This window comes from Talpa occidentalis, unplaced genomic scaffold (assembly GCF_014898055.3).
Source record: "Talpa occidentalis isolate TD23 unplaced genomic scaffold, MPIMG_talOcc4v2.1 talOcc4.13, whole genome shotgun sequence".
Lineage (NCBI taxonomy): Eukaryota > Metazoa > Chordata > Mammalia > Eulipotyphla > Talpidae > Talpa > Talpa occidentalis.
This window is the reverse complement of record NW_023601322.1, coordinates 75,353,877-75,370,561: the sequence shown is the minus strand read 5'-3', so window position 1 is coordinate 75,370,561 and position 16,685 is coordinate 75,353,877. Positions and strand designations below refer to the sequence as shown.

The 16,685-nt window shown below is 41.3% G+C and overlaps 1 protein-coding gene across 7 annotated transcripts in view; it reads right to left on the bottom strand.

The window, feature by feature from the left end:
* RAPGEF6 (Rap guanine nucleotide exchange factor 6) overlaps nucleotides 1-16,685 on the bottom strand; it is a 219,996-nt gene that overhangs the window by 3,041 nt on the left and 200,270 nt on the right. For all 7 annotated transcript variants that reach the window (XM_054694436.1, XM_054694440.1, XM_054694442.1 and 4 more), the window contains one exon: nucleotides 8,257-8,424. The gene's annotated coding sequence lies outside the window, so the exon portion shown is untranslated. The remainder of the gene's footprint in view (nucleotides 1-8,256; nucleotides 8,425-16,685) is intronic.

The following is a 16,685-nucleotide window of genomic DNA, read 5'->3' as shown; positions in this document are numbered from 1 at the left end:
TGGAAAGTACTCATCTTTTTACGTACATACTGTCAGTTCATGACATACTGTCTACTTGAATGTGTATAAAATATGTGAATTTAACCAATTAAAATTATATCATTTGGGGTTAGAAAAATAAATTTTAAATATGAAAACACAACCATAATTTGTAAGGAGGGATCAGCCTTATTACTTGCGCTGTGTTTTGTTGCATTAAATTTGTCCAATTCAAAATTCATGACTTAAGAAATGAAAGTAGGGGTCTCCCTGGTGGCGCAAGGGGTTAAGCACCGTACTATGAAGCACTCCACAGCCTCTGCAGCACAAGTTCAATCCCTGGTGGCCAGGGAGAAACCTACATGGTGAAGCAGACCTCTCCTGACTCGCCGCTGCTCCCTTCAGCAGTGTATTTCGGTCAGTCTGCCTGTTCTGTTCCCCGCTCTGTCTCTGGTGGATCCTCTCACCCTCCTCCCCACCAAATCTCTGGCCTGTGCCCCAGCCCTTGTATGCATGAATAAATAAATCTTTAAAAAAAAAAGAAAGTGTGCCTACAATATTTAGAATTAAGGAAGTCACCCTTCAAAAGAATTAAAAATGCAAATGACTATAGTACTTATCCATAGGAAGTAGAAATCTATGTGGGGTGAATGAGACTAATTTTTCATTTAATGCCAATCCTGTTTGGATTTCATTATGTACTATGAATTTCATAATGCTCATACAAAACAAAATAACATCCCCAAGTAGATTAGAGAGATTAGAGGCAGATGGCAGGTTACGCAGCTCCAAGCCTTTGTTTCCCCTGAAAGAAACCACAAAAAGACCAGAAATGCGGCATTTGGAACTCTATGAACAAGCTTAGGAAGCTGCCACATGAACATGAAAGAGGCACTTGCCTGAACAAGAAAGAGGCGCTCTCCAAATGGTAGAAATTTGATTTGCACTTCCCCCACCCTCTTCCTGATGCAGTGTAGCTCACTTAGGATAAAAGTGCCACATTCCTAGTTTCTCCCTCCAGATTAAAGGAAAAGAATGAAACTTGCTTTTAACTTTCTGATTTGTCTTTGACTGCCTGAGGAACTGGTTCGCCCTGTACTGATGGGGAGATTGGAAGCTGTTGAAAGCAGGTAGTGGCAGCAGCAAGTGAGATTTGCAGGTGGTGCCTGGGGGCAACAGATTATTAGCAGAGGAACACAATGGACAGTCAAGGCTTTAGAGAAGCCCAGAAAATGACATTCTTTTTCTTTCTTTCTTTTTTTTTTTTTAAAGATTTATTTATTTATACGTGCACTGGGTACAGTCAGAAGCGCGGGAGGGTGAGAGAATTCACCAGAGCCAGAGCAGGGAGCAGAACAGGCAGAAGGACCGAAGTACACTGCTGAGGGGAGCAGCGGGCGGCAGGAGAGGTCTGCGCACCATGTGGGACCCTCCTCGGTGGCCGGGGAGCAGCAGGGAACATAACAGGCGCCACCTGGGAGGCCCAGAATGACATTCTTAGGCAACATTCAAAAGCAACTAAATATAGGGTAAATATAGGAGAAACAATGAAAGAACACACAGTCCCAGGGAAAACAAACGCTGGAAAAGGTATGCGAGGAACCTGAACCTTTATATTGGGCTTATCGGTAAAGGTCTTTCCCTGCTTGAAGTCAGTAAAGACTGGGAGAGGTGGCTGTTAAATCAAATGTGCAAATCCCAACAAAACATGGTAACACATACAAAGAAACACCAAAACATTGCTCAAAGGAACAAATATCCAGAAAGCAATCTTTAAAAAACACTGATCTTGACAAAGAATTTGAAATTACTGTCTTTCAACAAAAACAAAACAATTCAGTCAAAAAATGGGCAGAAGAGCTAAAAAGACACTTCTCCTAAAGGAAATGCAAATGGCAAACAGGTATATGAAAAAAATGTTCAACATCACTTATAATCGGAAATGCAAATCAAAACCACAATGAGAGACTAACCAGTGAGAATAGCACATATTTAAAAAACTGGCAACAACAAATGCTGGAGAGGATGCGGAGAAAAATGAACCCTCTTCCATTGTGGTGGGAATGCAACCTGGTCCAACCACTATGGAAAGCTGTGTGGAGAACCCTCAAATTACTAAAAATGGAGCTACCGTATGTCTCAGCAATTCCACTCCTAGGGATCTATCAAAGGGCACAAAAAATTAATTGAAAGGAAACCTGCACTCTCATGTTTATTGCAGCTCCACTTACAATAGCTAAGTATGGAATCAACCCAAATGCCCAAAAATAGATGACTGGATCAAGAAGATGTGGTCCATATACACCATGGAATATTACTCAGCATTCAAAAAAGATAAACTGATGCCATTTGCAGTAACATGGATAGAACTGGAAGGGATCATGCCCAAAAATAGATGACTGGATGAAGAAGATGTGGTCCATATACACCATGGAATATTACTCAGCATTCAAAAAAGATAAACTGATGCCATTTGCAGTAACATGGATAGAACTGGAAGGGATCATGCTCAGTGAAGTAAGTCGGAAGGAAAAGAAAAATATAGGATGGTTTCACTTATAGGAGGAATATAGGGGAACCGAGTAAGGGATAGGGGGTGGGGAGACAAACCTAGCAGGCAACTATAAATCAGACACATTCAGCAGGGGAGGGAGGAGGATTAAAATGGGTGGCAAGAGCACAAGAGACTATGGTGATGGACCACGAGTGATGTGGTGTTGGAAATTTTAAGGGGATTATACCTGAGAGGGGAAAACATTGTTCAAAAACGAACAATTATGTGTGTGTGTGTGTGTGTGTGTGTATAAATTTTAAAAATAAAAATAACTGTCTTAAATGTGTTCAGTCTGCTAAATCAGACCAAGGACAGACAACTAGTTGAAAAGGATTTATAAGGCACAGAAAGAAAACAGAAATGGAAATTATAAAAAAGAATAAAGCAATTTTGGAGTCCAAATATTGAACTTAATTGAAAAACTCACTAGCAAGGAGGTGAGATGTGACTGCCTGGCTTCCCTGATTGTATCCCTCGTGTCCCCCTCTGCCCCTTGCTTCAAGTTGCTCTGGATTCTCATGTCCTTTTCACTCCACTCCCCGACCGCTGTCATTTCCAGCTATCTGCAATAGATGGTGGATGATTCACCAGGAGACCATGGTGAGGCAAGTCTGGCCAAGGATAATGGCGTGGCAGTGTCATAAAATGGGGAACCAGTCAGTGACAGCTGGCCACCTCCTACATGTGAACCACCATCACGAATGCCCTGGCCACCATATGCACAGCCATGTGATGATGCAAGAGGACACACCCCACCAAGAGCTCCCAGATACGTCCCTCCTACTAAAAGATGTTGGCCAACTTTTCTCAAAAGCAAAAACAATTCACTAGAGAAATTCAACACAAGACATCAGGCAGAGGAAAGTGTCAGTGAATTTGAAGATGGATCATTTGAAATTACTGAGATAGAAGAGCGAAAGAAAAAAGAATGAAGAAAAGTGAACAGGACCTAATGAACTTACAGAATATTAACTGGAACAATATATGCCTATGGGAGTCTAGGAGGAGGACAAAAAAAGCATAGTGAATATTTCTAAGTCTCTAACTTGAGGAAATATGGAAATATAAATTCAATAAATTCCACATAGGATATACCCAAAGAAAACTACATGAAGATATAATCAAACTGTTGAAAGTCAAAGACAGAATCCTGAAAATAGCAAGAGAAAAGTAATTTTTTTAAAAAACAATTTTTTAAAAAAAAAGGTTCAACAAAGGCTTCCCCGGTGGTGCAGCGGGTTGAGCACTGGGCTATGAACCTGTCCGCAGCCTCTGCAGCACTGGTTTGATTACCGGCCGGCCAGGGAGAAACCCACATGGCGCAGCAGACCTGTCCTGACTCACCTGCTGCTCCCCTCAGCAGTGCTTTCGGTCCGTCTGCCATTTTGCTCCTCAGTCTCTAGTGAATCCTCTCACCCTCCCGCGACTCTGGCCTGTACCCAGTGCTTGTATAAAAAAATAAATCTTAAAAATAAAAGCTTTTAACAATATACTAGTAGGCAGATTTCAAAAATACATTAAAAAGAATTATAGGGCCTCCCTGGTGGCACAAGGGGTTAAACACAGCACTGTGAAGCTATCTGCAGCCACTGCAGCATGAGTTTGATCCCCTGCCGGAGAGGGAGCAACCCTCATGGCATAGCAGACCTCTCCTGTCTCGTCCACTGCTCCCCTCAGCAGTGTATCTCAGTCTGCCAGTTCTGTTCCCCACTCTGTCTCTGGTGGATCCTCTCACCGCCCCCTGCAACTCTGGCCAGTATCCCAGTTCTTGTATGCATAAATAAATCTTTAAAGAAAAAAAAAAAGAATATAAACAGGGCCTCCCTGGTGACACAAGCAGTTGAGCACAGTGCTGTGAAACTGTCCGCAACCTCTGCAGTGTGGGTTCAATCCCAGCTGGCTGGAGAGAGACACACATGGAGCAGCAGACCTCCGTCTTGCCTGCTGCTCCCCACAGCGGTGTATTTGGGACAGTCTGCCAGTTCTGTTCCCCACTCTGTCCCTGGTGGATCTGATCAACCCCCACTCTGCATCTCTGGCCTGTACCCCAGTTCTTGTATGCATAAATATTTACAAAAAATTATAAAAGATGACAAAATTACACATGATTACTAAATAGGATTTATACCAGGAATGCAAGAATGATTAAACATGAGAAAATCAGTGTAATATATTCTATTTGAATGATGTGGGAAAGAAAATGACATATCAATTGATAGAGAAATCAGACAAAATTCAATTTTCAACATAAAGACATAAAACACTTTCAACATAACACTCAACAAACTAGAAGGAAACTATTTCAACAAAATGAAGGCCATATATGAAAAGCTTACAAGCTAACATCATACTCAATTGTGAAAGACTGAATGCCTTTCCTCCGAAAACAAGATAATGAAGGATTGCTCTGTCAGCTTCTATGGAACAAAACGCTAGAATTCCTACCCTGAGTAGTGAGGCAAGAAAAAGAAACACAAAGTATGCATATGGGAAAGGAAAGAAGTAAAACTATCTCTGTTCAGACAACATGATCTGATCTGTAGAAAGCCTTAAAGATTACACACAGATGGGCCTCCCCTGGTGGCGCAGAGGTTGAGCGCTGGGTTGCGAAGCTACCCGCAGCCTCTGCGGCGCCGGTTCGATCCCCGGCTGCTCCCCGGCCACCGGAGGAGGGTCCCACATGGCGCGCAGACCTCTCCTGCCTCCCGCTGCTCCCCTCAGCAGTGTACTTCGGTCCTTCTGCCTGCTCTGCTCCCCGCTCTGGCTCTGGTGAATCCTCTCACCCTCCCGCGCTTCTGACTGTACCAGTGCTTGTATAAATTAATAAATAAATAAAATAAAAATAAATAAAAAAAGATTACACACAGACACAAAAATCTAAATTCAGCAAAGTTGTAAAATACAGAATGTTGTTTCTGTGAGCAATCCTACACACGCAAAAACCAACCACAGGGAAATCAGTTATGTTTGTATACAATGTAATCAAAGAACAAACTGAAAAGGAAATTAAGAAAACAATTCCAATTCCTACAGCATCAAAAAGAATGAAATACTTAGGGGGACCTCCCTGGTGGCGCAAGGGGTTAAAATGCAACCTATGAAGCTGTCTGCAGCCACTGCAGCACTAGTTCAATCCCTGGCTAGGGAGGTGAGACCCACATGGCACAGCAGACCTCTCCTGCCGCACCCGCTGCTCCCCTCAGCAGCGTATTTCATCAGTCTGCCTGTTCTGCTCCCTGCTCTGGCTCGGGTGAATTCTCTCACCATCCCACGATTCTGACTGTACCCAGTGCTTGTATAAATAAATAAATAAATCTTTAAAAAAATAAACAAACAAAAAAAAACCCCACTACCAAATGAACAGAGAGTAACAAGTATTGTGAAGGATATGGAGACACTGAAACTCTTAGATCCTTTAGTAGGAATGAAAATGGTGCAACTGCCATGGAAAACTCAGAGGTTCTCAAAAAATTAAAAAAGTACTAACTTACAATCCAGTAAGCCACAAAAAAGACTAATACTGTATGATCCCACTTGTATGAGTTATCTAAAGTATCTAAGTTCATAGAAATCATCAAAGAACAGGCCAGGCAATTTCATTCAAAGGCAACGGTAGGGTGGAAAATAGAGAAGGGAAATATTAAGAATGATATGCACAATCTAATCAAGTATTTGAGAGCTGCCTCAGTTAGACTTGGACATGCACCCGAGAAATGCCAATCACTGACTCCACCACCTGGTCTCCTTCTCTAGTCCTAGCTAAACGCACACTTGGGGTAAACCCTACAGAGACCATCTGTGCTGTCCAATTCTCTGGTGGCAAAAATGATACCTTTGAAAACTGAGATCTTGTTAAATAGAAGGTGTACATGAGCATGGCCTTTACAACCAGAGACCCCCAAATAGGTCATGTCAACAGCTGAGATTATTCAGCAACGGTCCAATATCCCAGGACTAAGCTGTATTTATCCCTTAGGCAGCAGAAATCTCTCACAGGCTATGAAAACTGTAACACAGAAGGTCTTCACTAGAGGGTAATAAGATGATGCTTAATGCTGTGTACAGAGCATCCTTACTATGCTTGGCATACAGTAGGAATTTTGAGATAAATGAGTAGCCATGGGAAAAAACCTGATTTTTCATTGAAGCCTTAACCACCACACATGGTTAGACACAGATCCTGCCATAGTGCCTCATGGCACTACTAACAGTTTGCCATGTGCAAAATCTGTGATGTAGACATGGGGCTTTCCTAGCATGCTGCATCCAAAGGAAGGGGAAAACCCAGTGCAGTCCAGCCAGTTATTCCAGGAAGTCAGTGAGTGGTAAATATAATGTGTCCTATTAGGATGAAACAGACTTTTAGCTATCTTTCTTGATTTGGAAGTTAGAAAGCAGGGCAGTTCCTTTTCTTCTCTGATTTGATACTGGCACCCTCTTTTTTTGTCTGCTCAGTAGTTTGTAACCTCAGTGGGGAGTGCTATCTTCTGTCTCTCACAGGCATCTTTTGCAGTTCTCAGATAGAACAAATAACCACAAATAGGCAAGAGTTTCATTCTAGCTCAAAGCTGCTCTTAGGCAAAGTACTCAAAGCCTAACATGAAAGATTTACCTGGATTAGTAAAAGAGAAAATCAACAGCATAGGCTTCTGGGAAATGCGTGTTAAAAATGCTAACAAAATTAATTATGAACTGTATTTTCTCTCCAGTCTCAAATAAATGCAGAGTGTGGAACTACCAGCATGGGTTGAATTATTGGTTTATTCTTTCTAGATTGCCAAGAGCACTTTACAGACCTGGCCAAACAGGGAAGGCACGTGAAAGGGTGAGGAAACGTGTAGTCAACACAAGTCAGGAGCTAGACATGGGCTTTGCTGATTCTCACAACCACGCTATCAAAGAGCTGTTGTTCTCCCAAGGTTATAGATGGTTAGAAAGGGTAAGTGACGGAGTACACTGGTCTTGTAGATCTTCGAGTCAGGACACACCCCTTCCGGGCTTCTGCACTCTCCACTCTCCACTTTTCATTTCAGTTCTGTGTTGGCTCATCCTTCCCCACTGCCAACATGTTTCCTCATGTGGCAGGCTAGGCTTATGAGGAATATCCTGGGTTCATACCAGAGCTACATGCTAGGAATTCCAGGAAAGGCCTCACACTAGCCTGCTACTGTCGTGTGCATGCATACACACATGTGTGTATGCGTGTGTGTAGGGGCAGGCTACTGTGATTCCAAATCCCACCAGCACCCCATGCACTCAGGAAGGAAGAGTTGTCTCAAAAAAGAATTGGGCTTTATTGTACGATCAGGAAAGCGTGTGAGGCAGAATGCAGAACTAGGGTTAAGAACAAGGGGTAAGCCCACACTGACCAGCTGCCTATTTTTTCTCAGAGGGTTTTTACATAGATGAGAAGATGAACAATAAGGCAGCAAAGACAGGAAGATTCTAAGTCACTCTGCTAGACTTGGGACTCTTCCCCACCACCAGGATGGGAAACCACCTGGTTGTGAAGCCTCAAATCATAGACTTATAGGAGCCCCGACCCAACCACTCACTCCAGGTCTTGAACACATAGGGAGACACCATGCTCTTTAAGCCAAAAGATGTAGGAAGGACAAGGTTCAGGATGAACTACTAAAAAAATATTTTTTAAATTGGAAAATAAATACTGTAGAGAAAATAAACAATAACCCAGAATGTAACAAGCTGGCAGTAGTGCCTACCCGAGGTCCTGGCAACGATGAACGGACTTGCTGGCTTTGGGGAGGTCAAAAGCCAGAAAGGCAGCTCCATGTTCTCCAGACGGTGAGTGGGGTCACACTGGATTCTGGAACCCTGAGCACTTGGGTTCCTGGCACGTTTCCAGATCAAGACTCCAAACTATGTGCTTTCTGGAAGAGAAAAAGCTTTGGGTCCTCTCAAACATTACTCTGCTTTTTTGAAGGAAGCTAGGAGCTCAAGTAGAATTTGAATGTCTTATCTTGATAAGGACAGATACAAGCAGTTGTGCCTTAGCATAATGACCCCCCCCCCAAACCATGGTTTTAGTGCAGTGAAGTGTTTGACTAATTGGAGTAAAAACCCTTCTTTGAGCAGTCCCTGTGAATCTCTGCCCTTGCTGTAATCTGGCTGCTTACCTCTAGTGCCCTAGGGGATTTTATGAAAGAGAAATCTTTGGTGGTTAGGTTTATTATTTATTAGGTGTATGCAACTGTCCTAAATCTGATTTAGGTGTCTCTACTGCGGCCTATTGATTTCTCTGTACCTCTCTAGTTGCAGCCCACCACAGTATTTCATTTGTTTAAACTTTCTTGGGTTTGTTTTTCTTCTTTGGCATTAAAAAAATTGTAAAATGCAGAAACATAAAATTTATCATCTTAGCCATTTAATTTTTTTAAATTTTTTTTAAAGATTTATTTATTTTTATACAAAGAGCTGGGGTACAGGCCAGAGGTGCGAGAGGATTCACCAGAGACAGAGCAGGGAGCAGAACAGGCAGACGACCAAAATACACTGTTGAGGGGAGCAGCAGGCGCGACAGGAGAGGTCTACCACGCCATGTGGGAATCTCCCTGGCCGGCCGGGAATCAAACTCGCGCTGCAGAGGCTGCGAACAGCCTCACAGAGCTGCGCTCAACCTGCTACACCATCAGGGAGGCCCCATCTTAGCCATTTTAAAGTGTACATTTCAGCAGCAGTATATACACAGTATGCAATCTCCAGAACTTTTCCATCTTGTAAAACTGGTCCAACCACTATGAAAAGCTGTGTGGAGGTTCCTCAAACTACTAAAAATGGACCTACCATATGACCCAGCAATTCCACTCCTAGGAATCTATCCAAAGGACACGAAAAAGTTAATTCAAAAAGATACCTGCACCTCTATGTTTATTGCAGCACTATTTACAATAGCTAAGATATGGAAACAACACAAATGCCCAAAATAGACTGGATCAAGAAGATGTGGTGTATATATATATATATACACAATGGAATAACATTCAGCAGTCAAAAAAGATAAACTGATGCTACTCACAGTACATGGATGGAACTGGAAGGGATTACGCTCAGTAAAATAAGTCAGAAGGAAAAAGAAAAATATTGGAGGAGAAAAACAGGGGAACCAAATAAGGAATCAGGGGAAAAATGGTAACAAATAAAAAAGTAAAACCAACAGGCAACTATAATTCGGAGACATTCTGCAGGGGAGAGGAGGGAAGAACACAAGGGACTATGGTGACGGTGCACAGGTGAATTGGTGGTGGGACTTTTATAGGACTGCACCTGAGAGGAGAAAGCAAACATTGTATATAAATGAACAATGATGTAAAATAAATGTAAATGAATTATTTTAAAAAATGTTAAAGACCGTAAAAAGAAATAAAGAATTTTCTTCCTTTTTAAGACTGAATAATATTCCACTTTATGTATATACTACATCTTATTTATCTAGTCATCTGTCAGTGGACATTTGGGGGTGTTTACATCTCTTGGGGATTGTGACTAATGCATGAGTGTGCAAGTATCTCCTTGAGATACTTGCTTTCATTTCTTTGGCTAGATTCCAGAAGTGGGATTGTTGTCCATGGCAGCTGCACCATTGTACATCCTCACCAAGGCATAAGGGTGTCAATTTCTCTATACCATTGCCAACACTTATTTTTTATAGTAGCCATCTTAATGAATGTGAGATGGTATCTGTTTTTATTTGTATTTCCCTTATGATTAGAGATAATGAACACCTTTACATGAGCTTCTTGACCATCTGTATACCTTCTTTGTAGAATTATCTAAGTGCTTTGATATTTTTAATTGGTTTTATATTGGTTTTTGGAAGAGAGAGCTTTAATATTTTTAATAATTTTAAAGAAATATCTTTGAAGCATGTATTTCTAATATTATATCATATAAAACATACTTCAAATATGAAAATTTAAAATATACACTTATAGAATGTACTGTAATTCCACTTCTGAATATATAGCCAAAGGAAATATAATCAGAATCTTCAAGAGATTAATCTGCAGCATGTTTACTGCAGCATTATTCACAGAAGCCAAGATTTGGTAAGTGGATAAATGTGCTGTGTACACACACAACCATGCAGCCTTAAAAAAGGAAATTCTGTCATTTGTGAAAAACATGGATGAACCTGGAGGGCATTATGTTAAATGAAGTAAGTCAGAGACAGGAAGACAAACACAGCATCTCACTTCATGTGGAATCTGGCAGTTGCTGGGAGTTTGGGGATGGGAGAAAGGGGGATGTTGGTCAAAAGGTAGAAACATTCAGTTATGTAGGCTAAGTTCTGAAGCGGAACTGTGTGACAATGGGGACTACGGCGAGTAATTGTCAGGTGTCAAGTGTATGCCTACAATTTAAGAGAGTTGATCTTAAATGTTCTCACTACTGTACACATAAATTGTAAATATGGGTGGTGGTAGATGTAATAGTTGGCTTGACTGGTATAATTACCTCACAATCATTGTATCAAATATATCAAATCAGTGCTATTGTGTATAGTTTTACATGTTGACTGAATGCTTGTCCTCCACCCTTAGCCCAAAATCATATGTTGAAGTCCTAATCCCTAAAGGTGGTGGTATTAGATGTAGGGCTTTGGGGAGGTGATTAGATCATGAGAGTAGTGCCCTCATGAATGGAATTTGTGATATAAAAACAGAAACCTCAGAGATCTTTCACCTCTTTTAGCCTGTGAGGAAATGATGAGAAGGTGCCATCTCTGAAACAAGAAATGAGCCCCAGAGACAGTGAATCTGTCAGCATCTTGACGCTGGGCCTCCCATCCTTTGAAACCATGACAAAGTTTTATTTATAGTGTACTCAGTCTATGACATTTTGTCATAGAAACCAAATGGACTAAGACACAAATCTTCAATATAAACAAGCAGACTTCAATAAAACAGGAAAAAAAAAACCCATTAATTAAAAATAAATCTTACATGAAAAAGGTAAAAGTCCTTTAACCAAAACAATAAACAGTGAGAATAATAGAAAACCTAAACAGAAATATACCAGTTTCACTGGCAGAAATCAAAAGGCTCATATAAATATGAACAGAAACTCAAAAGTACTAACTGGAGAGAGGAAAACTGAAAACCACAATAAAATTCCACCACATACCCACCAGGCAAACTTAAAAAATACCAAGTGGTCAGATGAGCTCCTGCCAGGAGTCTCTAGAGTATGCAATTGTTCAGTATAAACTGTTACAAGTTTGATTATTTTTAGGAATTTTTATTCCTGGTCAGATTTGGGTGATTAGTATTTTCCAAAGGATTTTACTTAAGAGTTCTGGAAAAGACCAACACTAAGTATTCCAAATCCTATGTCCAAATGCACTAACACTATACTAGGAAATACTTGTACCCATATCGTCTAGTCACTATTGTCCAAAGATTATCCCAATAGAATCTAAAATTCTTTTTCCTGGTTGGAAATGCTTCAATTTTGTTACTTCTCTGAAAGAGTCATCTCCCAAAATATTTAATTAAGGGCAGCAAACTTATCTGGAAAGATGGTTAAGAAATTCCCTTGCATGGGCCTCCCTGGTGGTGCAAGGGTTAAGATGCAACCTATGAAGTTATCTGCAGCCACTGCAGCACGAGTTCAATTCCCAACCAGCCAGGGAGCTACTCACATGGCACAGCAGACCTCTCCTGTCTCGCCCACTGCTCCCCTCAGCAGTGTATTTCAATCTGCTTGTTCTGTTCCCCCCTCTGTCTCTGGTGAATCCTCTCACCCCCAACACCTCTGGCCTGTACCCCAGCTCTTGTGTGCATAAATAAATCTTAAAAAAATTCCCTTGCTCTCTCCTTTTTAATGACCACCACCAAAGAAGTCACACTGTAGTGTAGTGCCATCTAGTGACTGCTCTATTGTAGGGTTTTGTTTTTTTTTATCACTTCCCTTTTAGACCCACATTCATTTCTTCCAGTTTTCTGCCTTGATTCATCTGCCACCACGCTCCAAATAGAGGGCCGCTTGGCTAACATTTCCCCATCATGAATTCTAAACCTATGCAAAGTTCTCCTTGATGAGATTAAGCACTTTACCATGTTTACCGGAAATTTCCCTTAAGTTTTTTTTTTTTTTTTTTTGGTGGGACCCTCGCTGGCGGCCAGGGATCGAACCAGTGCTGCAGAGGCTGCGGGCAGCCTCGCAGCCCAGCGATCAACTGCTGCACCGCCGGGGGAGGCCCTGCCCTAAGTCTTTTTGTACTAGTTTTCATGTTCTTTGAGTAAATACCTAGCAGAAGTATTATTGGATTATATAGGATTTCTATTTTCTCAAGAAATCTCCATATTATTTTCCAAAGAGGGTGCACCAGGTTGTAATCCCACCAAAAGTGGATGAGCGTTCCCTTCTCTCCACATCCTTGCCAACATTTCCATTCTTTTTGATGTGGGAATTGTGGTACTGATTTGCATCTCTTATAATAAGTTATGTTGAACTTATTATTTTTCATGGCGGCAGCCATCTGAATATTTTCTTAAGAAAAGTGTCTATTTCAGTCTTTTGCCCACTTTTTTTGGATTGGGTTTTGTTGTTGGATTCAGACCTTTGTATATTTTGAAAATCAGTCCTTATCAGATGTGCTATTGCAAATATTTTCTCCCATTCTGTAGGATGCCTTTTTGTTTTGTGATAAAGACTTTTTACCTTGATGTAGCCCCATCTGTATACCAGAGTTCTATCTCCCAATACATCTCTGTGGTAGAGACCCTGAAGTGTGTCCCCTATCTTTCCATTCATGTATTTTATGATTTTGCCTCTAACATCCAGATCTTGAATCCATTTTGAATTTAATGATTTATTTATACAAGAACTGGGGTACACGCCAGAAGGTGGGGGTGAGAGGATTCACCAGAGACAGAGTGGGGAGTAGATCAGGCAGACCGAGTGGAATACACTGCTGAGGGGGAGCAGCGGACGAGACAGGAGAGGTCTGCTGCACCATGTGGGCAGCTCCCTGGCCAGGGCTAGAACTTGTGCTGCAGTGGCTGTGGATAGTTTCATAGGTTGCGTCTTCACCCCTTGCACCACCAGGGAGGCCCCATTTTGAATTTTAGTGCACAAAATTTTGCTTTTAATGTAGTTTGTTAACTTTCTGCTTTCTACTCCATTTATTTCTGCTTTTTTTCCTTCTTTCCTTCTATGGATTTTGGATACATTTCTTCTTTTTTTGAGTTCAGTCAGGTGTAGGGTTATTTTCCACCCCCATGCCCTTAATGTGGGCCTGTATTGCTATGAACTTCCCTTACAGTAACTGCCTTTAGAGTATTGTAAAGGATTCTGGAACTTGTTTCTCCATTTCCATTAGTCTCCAAATAATTTTTTTTTTTTAAATTCCTACTGTTTGGAGTTGTAATTTTTTTTTAAAAAAAGATTTATTTATTTACACATACATACAAGCACTGGGTACAGTCAGAAGCATGGGAGGGTGAGAGAATTCACCAAAGCTAGAGCAGGGAACAGGACAGACTGAAGAAATACACTGCTGAGGGGAACAGGGGACGGCAGGAGAGGTCTGCGCACCATGTGGGACCCTCCTCTGGTGGCCGGGGATCGAACTGGCGCTGCAGAGGCTGTGGGCAGCTTCGCAACCCAGCGCTCAACTGCTGCACCACCGGGGAGGCCCTCCAAATAATTTTTAATTTCCTCATTGACCCGGTTGTTCAGAAGCATTGTTTAGTCTCCACATTTGATTTATTCTGTGATTCTCTGTAAATGTCCATTAAATTCATCTATTCAAACACTTCATTTAAGGCTTGTATTTGTTAATTTTCTATCCATATGATCTATCCCTTCATTGAGTGGTATGTTGAGGTCTCTGATAACCTCATCAATATATTGTTTCAGGTCTGTTAGTAGCTGCTTTATATAACTGGGTGCCCCTGTAAGTGCATACTAATGTAGTATCTTCTGAATTTTCCGTTTATCATTTATATAGTGTCCATGTTTATCCTTGATTACCTCTTATGGCAGAAAGTCTAGTTTATCTGAGAACTGCAATTTGTGCTTTCTTTTCTGTAATACTGGTCTCTAAAATCTTGCTTCAACCTACATCATGTTTGCTTTGTCTTCAGTTTTATTTGGATCTCCTGTACACAAAGCACAGATGGCCAGGAACTTTTAACTCAGTTTTTCATTCTGGACTTTTCAATTGGTGAGTTCAGCCTATCACATTTTGGGTAATTATTGCTAAGGTTTATCAACATGCTGCTTTTTGAGTTTTGATTGTTCTGATTTTTCCCATTTTTGTTTTTATTCGGACGGCTTTCCCTAGTGATTCTTTTTCTTCACCTCCACGTGTCTCTATTCTAGATTTTTGGTTAGTGGTTACATGGTGGGGTGGGGCGTGGGATGTTATACCTAGCTTACCTTACCTAATGAATTCCCTTACTAGACAGCTAACTATACAGCTTCTGTCCATATCTTCTTCCCCTTTAGTGTTTTGTTGTTGGCACTAATATTCTTGTGCATGTCTCCGATTTTGTATTCCTATTATTTTGCTCAGGGTTTTGTGCTTCACTTTTTCTTGTAAAACTCCTCCTGACAATATTTCTTACAGCGCAAATCTGGTGGTGGTAACTACTAGCTTCTGTTTGTCTGGGAAAGCCTTTCTTTCACCTCTGTACCTGAACAAGGACAGGTATTTGTAGGACAGAGTATTCGAAGTTGGCAGTTCTTACCTTTTAGGATTGTGAACACTCACACTCTTGTCTGGACAGTGGTAAAATACAAGGAAAGTCTAACTTGGATGACTTGTAAATTACCTTTTTCCTATTTTCTCATAATTTTATCTTTGATTTTAAACGAATTAACAATGTGCCCTGGAATAGGATGTTTTGCATTCAGAAATGTGGATGCTCTGCTTGCTGGACACCCATGCTTAATTCTCCTGTAGGTTTGGGGAATTTTGAGCTATTCTTTCTTTGAAGAGAGTCTGGTTCCTTTATCTTCGAACACCCATCATCCTTATGGTTTCCTCTTCTAATCCAGTTAGATATTTCTCATTTTTTCATTTTTCCTATGTTGTTTCTCTTTTTCTAATTGATTTACACACTTGTCTTCTGTTTCTGAAATTCCTTCCTTCTCCTGTTTAAAGTGTTTCCTATATCTTCATTGCATTCAAAGACTTTTTAAAAATATTTTCAATCACTTAATAAAGAACTCTTTGTTCCTGGATCTCCCAAGGCTTTGTATCATCCTACCTGTCCTTGACTCACCTTCCAGTTAGTTAATTAGCATTTGGAATATTATTTTAGTCTTTTTTTTTAAAAGATGTATTTATGCATACAAAAACTGGGGTACAGGCCAGAGGTGTGGGAGATGAGAGGATTCACCAGAGACAGAGTGGGGAACAGAACAGGCAGATCGACCGACGTACACTGCTGAGGGGAGCAGCAGGTGAGTCAGGAGACTGCTGCGCCATGTGGGTCTCCTTCCTGGCCAGGGATCGAACTCATGCTGCAGTGGCTGTGGATAGCTTCATAGGTTGCATCTTAACCCCTTGCGCCAGCAGGGAGGCCCTGTTTTAGTCTCTGATAGGCTATTCTGCACCCTTTATATGACACTCATTTTGCTTTTCTATCAAATGTCCAGATGTTCCTTGCTTCCTAGTCATGTTTGTTGCCTTGTTTTGTTATGGTTGGGGCACTGTGGATTTAGTTTTGTTTCTTAGTTTACCTTGGTGTGAGGTAGGGCAGGAAGGGAAGCTGGGTCTTAAATACTTGATTTTCAAGTTTTGTTGAGTAAGATTGGTCACCTCAGCCTCTTTTTCTCCACGGTAATATTTAGTGCTTCGGTTGTCATAACTTCCCACCTGCCCCTCTTTCTCCAGCAGACTGTGATCTATGAAGAGTTGAGTCTCCTGTTGAGGCTAGCTCTGATCCATAAGACTCTTATTACTCTAGGGTCAGTAGGGTATAGTAGGCGGGGGCATTTTAGTGAGTATATTTCTTGTTGCCCAACTATGACCGTAGGCAACATCCTCCAAAACAACCTCTAACCACTGCCAGCCTTCCTCCAAGAGCCAGTTGTAAATGCTGCATGGTCACCTTGCTACTTCCTCAGGGGTTGCTGAGCTCTCTCTCACCAGCCCTTTCTGTGATTGGGCCCACAATTG